We start from the raw sequence: 7888 nt of genomic DNA on the forward strand, positions 1-7888 counted from the left end.
GAAAGTGCACTCACCAAAGTAACCAATGATCTTCTATTGGCAAAGTCTAAAGGTCATTATTCCATTCTAATCCTTCTAGATCTCTCTGCAGCCTTTGACACAGTTGACCACACACTCCTCCTTGACATTCTACACCAGTGATCCCCAACCAGTAGCTCGTGAGTAACATGTTGCTCTCCAACCCCTTGGATGTTGCTCCCAGTGGCCTCAAAGCAGGTGCTTATTTTTGAATTCCTGGCTTGGAGGCAAGTTTTGGTTGTATAAAAACCAGGTGTACTGCCAAACAGAGCCACAATGTAGGTTGACAATCCACATAGGGGCTACCAAATGGCCAATCACAGAACTTATTGGGCACCCCAAGAACATTTGGCATGCTTATGTTGCTCCCCAACTCCTTTTTCTTCTGAATGTTGCTCACGAGTTCAAAAGGTTGGGGATCCCTGTTCTACACTCATCTGGCATTCGGGACACTGCTCTTTCATGGTTTACATCTTATCTGTCTGACCGTTCCTTTAAAGTTTCCTTCTCTAACTCTACTTCTACTACTTTCCCACTCTCTGTTGGAGTTCATCAAGGCTCTGTTCTTGGCCCCCTGCTGTTCTCGCTCTATACAACTTCACTAGGAAAACTCATTCAGTCATTTGGACTTCAGTATCACCTTTATGCTGATGACACCCAACTCTACTTGTCTACTCCTGATCTGTCTAATTCTGTCCTTTCCCAAGTCACAGACTGTCTCTCTGCTGTCTCCTCCTGGATGTCACAGCACCACCTGAAACTGAACCTTTCTAAATCAGAACTCATTATATTTCCTCCAAGATCTTCCCCTGTCCCTCAGATATCACTCACAGTAAACAACACCACCTTTCATTCCACCACACAGGCTGCCTAGGAGTCATCTTAGACTCTCATCTGTCTTTTTCACCACACATTCAAACACTTGTGACCATATCTCAGTACAAACTCAATTGGATAAAACAATTGGAGTCTCTTTTTCCAATAGTTTTAAACTAAAGTTTTACCTTGCAACATTTTTTTCTGATGATTATGGGAATGGATTTCTTATGCAGAATGAATTTAGTGTTATTATTATTATTATTGTACTTTTCTAGGTAATGGAATTGTATAATCTACTGGATATCCCATGATGGTTGGATATGGACTGAGTTAAATAGCAATGTGTTGTGCTATAGAAAACACTAAGGGGTTAATGGATCACATGATGGTGTCACATGTTAAGGAATGTATTGAAGTATATGGATTTCACCTGAGGAAGGGAGTATCCCCCGAAACTTGTGCTCTTATTTCTGCTGCAATAAATGGCATTGGCCATAGGTCTGCTCCTTCCACACAGTCACTGAATACTATTTGCTTTGTGAAGCAGCCAGACACTCCTCCCAACTGTCCCGTTTTTAGAGGGACAGTCCCTCGTTTCTATTGGAAAGTCCTTATTTTCTCTGCACTGAACAGCCAGAAAAAGAAACAACGTTTCTCACTTAATTGGCTTTTAGCAGAGAGCCCAGAACAGCTAACAGGTGCAAATAAGATACTTTTGTAACAATTTTCAGACAAAAAAAAAGAGTTTAGAGAAGGAGAAATATTTTCAAACTTTTATAACCTGTCAAATTTTGTAAAACAAACATGGTAATTAGGGGGTGTGGCCACAGAAAGGGGAGTGATCAGAAATTCCGCTATTCTACGTGCGAAAACAATTTTTGTCTCTCTTTTTACTTCCAAATTGTTGGCGGGTGTAACCAGGAAGTGTAACCAGGAAGTGTTGCTGAGGTATTTGGACTGACTGCTGAGGCCTGTGTGACACATAGTGAGTCTCACTTCTAGTCTCCAAATATGTCTCCTCATGGGAACTGGGATGTACCACATATGTGTCCCCTGCTGCTGATTTAATTGCTCCTCCCACCACTGTAACTGTCACGTGAGCAACACATCCTCTCTCTGGCCTCTACATATACTGCCAGCCTTACAAACAGCTGACACGTCACGTGTTGCACTGCCTTCTGATTGGTTGACATGGAACACAGATCATTGATGTTGATTGGTTGCTAGGAGACGGCCGCTGACTGTTATTTGGTTACTAGGGGATGAAACCTAGATTGCTTAACGATATTTCCATTCTAATTGGCTACAAGTAACCGTGACTAATTGGTTGCTAGGGGATACGGGGGCCTGAAAGCTGATTGGTGGCTGTGGGAGGGAGGAGAGTAGCTTGTGGTGTAGAAAGCCCAGCTCTAATCCAGTTGCCGCTAAGTATGTCGGGACAGATAGTTCTTTGGCGCTGCTTCCCTTAAACACTCACTAGCAGAGAACTACATTTCCCACAATGCATCAAACACTCAGCATTTCCCGGAATGCAGCGGGGAGGACCCAACCCTGCTATTGTGATTAGCGCTGCTGTTCCGACCTGGAACTCGCGGTTCCTCACTGGGCGCTTATCAGACTTCTAGTGAAAACGGACAGTGACCGGGACCGACTCACTTGCACTCACTGCGCTTCTCTCTGGGGCGTGTGACAGTCTCGCGAGATGACATTTGTGACGTTACACTCGCTGTCCGGAAGGAGCCGAGGAACTGATCGGTAACTTCGCTCTGGTCCGGCACTGGGAATGTTCTGCTGCACCGACACCTCTACAACTGCCTCGTCTCACCGCCAGGTACTGGGACTTGTTGGGAATAACTACACGATCACTGGGACCTACTGGAACCTCCTCATATCGACTGGGACCGACTGACACCTGCTGGGAGTTACTGGGACCGACTGACACCTGCTGGGAGTTACTGGGACCAACTGACACCTGCTGGGAGTTACTGGGACCGACTGACACCTGCTGGGAGTTACTGGGACCCCTGACACCTGCTGGGAGTTACTGGGACTGACTGACACCTGCTGGGAGTTACTGGGACCGACTGACACCTGCTGGGACTGGAGTACTGGGACCGACTGACACCTGCTGGGAGTTACTGGGACTGACGGACGGGAACTGACGGACTGCTGGAACTGACTGGGACTGACCTGCTGGGGAGTTACTGGGACCGACTGGACACCCTGCCTGGGACGACTTACTGGGCTGGGAGTACCGACTGACACCTGCTGGACTGACTGCTGGACACCTGGCTGGGAGTTACTGGGACCGACTGACACACTGCTGGAGTTACTGGGACCGGACTGACACCTACTGGGACCGACTGACACCTGCTGGGAGTTATGGGACTGACCTGAGTTACTGGACCGACTTGCTGGGAGTTACTGGGACTGACTGACACCTGTGGGTTACTGGACGACTGACACCTGCTGGGAGTTACTGGGACTGACACCTGCTGGGAGTTACTGGGACACTGACTGCCTGGGACCTGACACCTAGTTACTGGGACCGACTGACACCTGCTGGGAGTTACTGGGACCGACTGACACCTGCTGGGAGTTACTGGGACCGACTGACACCTGCTGGGAGTTACACCGACTGACACCTGCTGGGAGTTACTGGGACCGACTGACACCTGCTGGGAGCTTACTGGGACCGACTGACACCTGCTGGGAGTTACGACTGAGCTGGGAGTTACTGGGACGAACTGACACCTGCTGGAGTTACTGGGAATCCCAGACTGACACCTGCTGGGAGTTAACTGGGACCGACTGACACCTGCTGGGAGTTACTGGGACCGGACACCTGACACCTGCTGGGAGTTACTGGGACCGACTGACACCTGCTGGGAGTTAACTGGACGGACTGAGTTACTGGGACCAGACTGACACCTGCTGGAGTTACTGGGACCGACTGACACTTGCTGGGAGTACTGGACGCACTGACACCTGCTGGGAGTTACGGGACGGACGACACCTGGCTGGGGAGTTACTGGGACCCGATGACACCTGCTGGATTGAACCGGGACGGACTGACACCTTGCTGGGAGTTACTGGGACCGACTGACCACCTGCTGGAGTCTGATGGAGGAATCGCGACTGGAACACCTGCTAGGGAGTTTACTGGGAACCGACCTTGACACCTGCTGGGAGGTTCTGGGGACGACTTGGACACTTGCTGGAGTTATGGGGTACTGACTGACACCTGCTGGGGAGTTACTGGGACCGACTGACCACTGCTGGGGAGTTACTGGGACCGACTTGACACCTGACTGGGAGTTACTGGACCGATGACACCTGCGTGGAGTCACTGCGCGACGACTGAACCTGTCTGGGAGTTAACTGGGACCGACACACCTTGCAGGGAGTTACGTGGGACTGACTGACACCTGCTGGAGTTACTGGACTGACTGACACCTTGCTGGGAGTTACTGGACGCCGACTGTACACTGCTGGGAGTTACTGGGACGGACTGACACCTGCTGGAGTTACTGGACCGACTTACACCTGCTGGGATTACTGGGAGCGACTGACACCTGCTGGGAGTTGGACGACTGACACCTCGTGTTGAGTTTACTGGAAACCGTACTGACACCTGCTGGGAGTTACTGTGACCGACTGACACCTGCTGGGAGTTATCTGGGGACGACTGACACCTGCTGGGAGTATTACTGGGACCGACGACACCTGCTGGGAGTTACTGGGACCGACTGACACGCGCTGGGAGTACTGGGAGCCGACTGACACCTGTGGGAGTACTGGACCGACTGACACCTTCTGGAGTACTGCGGACCGAGGACACCTGCGTGGGAGTTACTGGGACCGACTGACACCATGCTGGGAGTTACTGGTGACCCGACTCAACAACCTGCTGGGAGGTATACTGGACTGGCACTGACCACCTGCTTGGAGTTACTGGGAACCGACTGACACCTGCTGGGAGTTACTGGACCGACTCCGACACCTGCCTGGACGTTACTGGGGACCGACTGACACAACCTGCCTGTGGAGTCTTACTGGGACCGACTGACACGCTGCTGGGATTCTGGGGGACGACTGACACCTGCTGGGAGTTACTGGGACCGACCTTGGACACCTGCTGATGGAGTTACTAGGAACCGACTGACACCTGCTGGGGAGTTACTCTGGGACGCTGACAACCTGCTTCGGAGTGACTGGACCGGACTGACACCTGACTGCTGGGAGATAACTGGACCGAAACTGACACCTTGCTGGGAGTACGGACCGATGACACCTGCTGGGAGTTACTGGGACCGACTGACACCTGCTGGCAGTTACTGGACCGAACTGACACGCTTGTCTGGGATTACTGGGAACGACTGACACCTGCTGGGAGACTGGGACGACTGACACCTCGCTGGGACGTTTACTGGGACCGACTGACACTGCTGGGAGTTACTGGGACCGATCTTGAACACCTTGCTGGGGAGTACTGGGACCGACTGATCACCGTGACGTGGATCCTGCTTACTGGGACCGACTGACACGCTGCTGCGGATGTTGACTGGACTGACTGACAATCGTGCTGGGATTACTGGATACCCGACTGTTGACAACCGCTGGACGTTACTGGGACGGACTGACAACTGCTGGATGTTACTGGGACCGACTTGACACCTGCTGGAGTTACTGGAGCTGACTGAACACCCTTCGCTAGGGGAGTTACTGGGGACTGATCTTGACCACGCTGCGGAGCTTACTGCTTGACTGACACCTGCTGCGGAGTTACTGCGTGACTGACTGGGACACCCTGTTGCGGAGTTCTGGACCGAAAACTGACAACCTGCTGGAGTTACTGGGACTGACCTGGACACCCTGCTGGATGTTACTGCAGACGACTGACACCTGCTGGGAGGTTACTGGGACGGACTGAACAACCTGCTTGCGACGTTACTGGGACCGGGACTGACACTGCTGGGAGTTACTGGACCGACTGAACACCTGCTGGGAGTTACTTTGGACACCGACTGACACCTGCGGGAGCTTACTGGGACCCGGACTGCACACTCGCCTGGGAGTGTTACTGGACGACTGACACCTGGCTTGGGAGGTTACTGGGACTGACTGACACCTGCTGGTTTTACTGGGACGGGACTGACACCTTGCTGGGAGTTATGGGAATGACTACACCTCTGGGAGTTACTGGACCGACTGACAGCCTGCTGGGATTACATGGGACCGACTGACACCGTCTGGAGTTACTGGACCCGACTGACAAGACCCTGCTGGGAGCTTACTGGGAGCCCGAACTGACACCTGCTGGGACCTTACTGGGACGGACGATCCCTGCTTGAAAGAGTTACTGGACCGGACTGACACCTGCGGCTGGTTACTGGACCGACTGACACCTGCTGGGCAGTTACTGGGACGGGACTGACTCCTGCTGGAGTTACTTGGACCGACTGAACTGACACCTGCTGGGGATTAACTGGGGAGACCCGACTTCGACACCTGCTGGGCAGGTTTACTCGGAGACCGACTGAAACACACTGCGGGAGTTACTGCGGTACCCGCAGCTGACAACGTCTGCTCGGGAGTTACTGGGACCGAATCTGGGAGCACCTTGCTGGGTGATTTACTGGGACCCGGACTTGACACAGCTTGCTAGGACGTTGTACCTAGGGACCGAAGGCTGACAGCGGCGCTGTATTGGAGAGTTACTGGACCGACTGACACCTGCTGGAGTTACGGAGCCGATGACACCTGCTGGCAGGTTACTTGGGATACCGAACTCGACAACCTGCCTGGGAGTTGACTGGTGCGACGACTGACACCTGCTGGGGAGTTACTGGGAGGACCGGACTGGACACCTGCTGGGATTACTTGGACCGAACTGACCACCTGCTGGGAGTTACTGGGACCGACTGACATCCTGCTTGTGGATTTACTGGGACCGCCGCACTGACATCTGGATTACCACTGGACTCATCCCGACCTGACACCTGACTGTGGACGACGTTACTCGATGACCCGAGCTGACAACCTGCTGGGCAGTACTGGGACTGACCTGTACCACCTGCTGGGAGTACTCCGGCGACCGACTGACAACCTGCTGGGGAGTTACTGGGACCGACTGGACACCTGCCTGGAGTTACTGGGGACCGACCAGGGACAACGCGCTGGGATCTCAAGTTACTAGGGAGCCGACTGACACCTGCTGGCGAGTTACATGCGGACTGCCGACTGACACCTGCTGGGAGTTACTGGATCCGACTGACCACCTGCTGGGACGTTACTGGACCACTGGGCACACCTGCTGGGTTACTGGGACCGACTGGACACCTGCTGGGAGTTACTGGGGACGACGGACACCCGTGGAGTTACTTCGACCGACTGACCACCTGCGGGGTTACTGGACCGACCTGACACACTGCTTGGGAGTTTACTGGACCGACTGACACTGCTGCGGGAGCGTTACTGGACCGACTGACACCTGCTGGAGCGTTATCTGGGACCGACTGGACACCCTGCTGAGGGTTACTGGGACGGACTGACACCTGCGGGAGTACTGGACCGACTGACACCTGCTGGGAGTTTCATGGACCGACTGACAGCCTGCTGGGAGTTACTGCGACCGAACTGACACCGTGCTGGAGTACTTCGGACCGACTGACACCTGCTGGGAGTTACTTCGGGACCGACTGGACACGCCTGCTGGATGTTCACTGGGGACCGACTGACACGCTGGGAGTTACTGGGACCGGACTGACACCTGCTCGAGTTACTGGGACGACTGACACCTGCTGGGAGTTATGGGACTGACTGGACACTGCTGGGAGTTCACTGGGACTGAGCTGACACTGCTGAGTTACTGGGACTGACGTGACCACCTGTGGGAATTACTGGGACGACTGACACCTGCTGGGAGATTACTGGGACCGACTGACACCTGCTGGGAAGTTACTGGGATCTGCACTGACCGACCGTGCTGGGATTACTGGGAGCCGGATCTGACACCTGTGGGTAGTTACTGGGACCGACTGGACCACGC

The 7888-nt window shown here is 53.6% G+C and overlaps 1 protein-coding gene and 1 long non-coding RNA gene across 2 annotated transcripts in view; one reads left to right on the forward strand and one right to left on the reverse strand.

Annotated features, from left to right (window-relative positions):
* Window positions 1–2097: 2097 nt before the first annotated feature.
* XB22169530.L (oocyte zinc finger protein XlCOF6.1-like L homeolog) overlaps window positions 2098–7888 on the forward strand; it is a 29986-nt gene continuing 24195 nt past the window's right edge. The window contains exon 1 of the mRNA XM_018242118.2: window positions 2098–2668. The gene's annotated coding sequence lies outside the window, so the exon portion shown is untranslated. The remainder of the gene's footprint in view (window positions 2669–7888) is intronic.
* Window positions 2802–3733, reverse strand: LOC121393884. Its single transcript, XR_005961431.1, has 3 exons — window positions 3690–3733; window positions 3397–3543; window positions 2802–2928 (listed from the first exon to the last, which is right to left on the reverse strand). It is a non-coding gene; the product is annotated as an uncharacterized LOC121393884 (long non-coding RNA).

Source organism: Xenopus laevis, chromosome 5L (genome assembly GCF_017654675.1).
Source record: "Xenopus laevis strain J_2021 chromosome 5L, Xenopus_laevis_v10.1, whole genome shotgun sequence".
NCBI lineage: Eukaryota > Metazoa > Chordata > Amphibia > Anura > Pipidae > Xenopus > Xenopus laevis.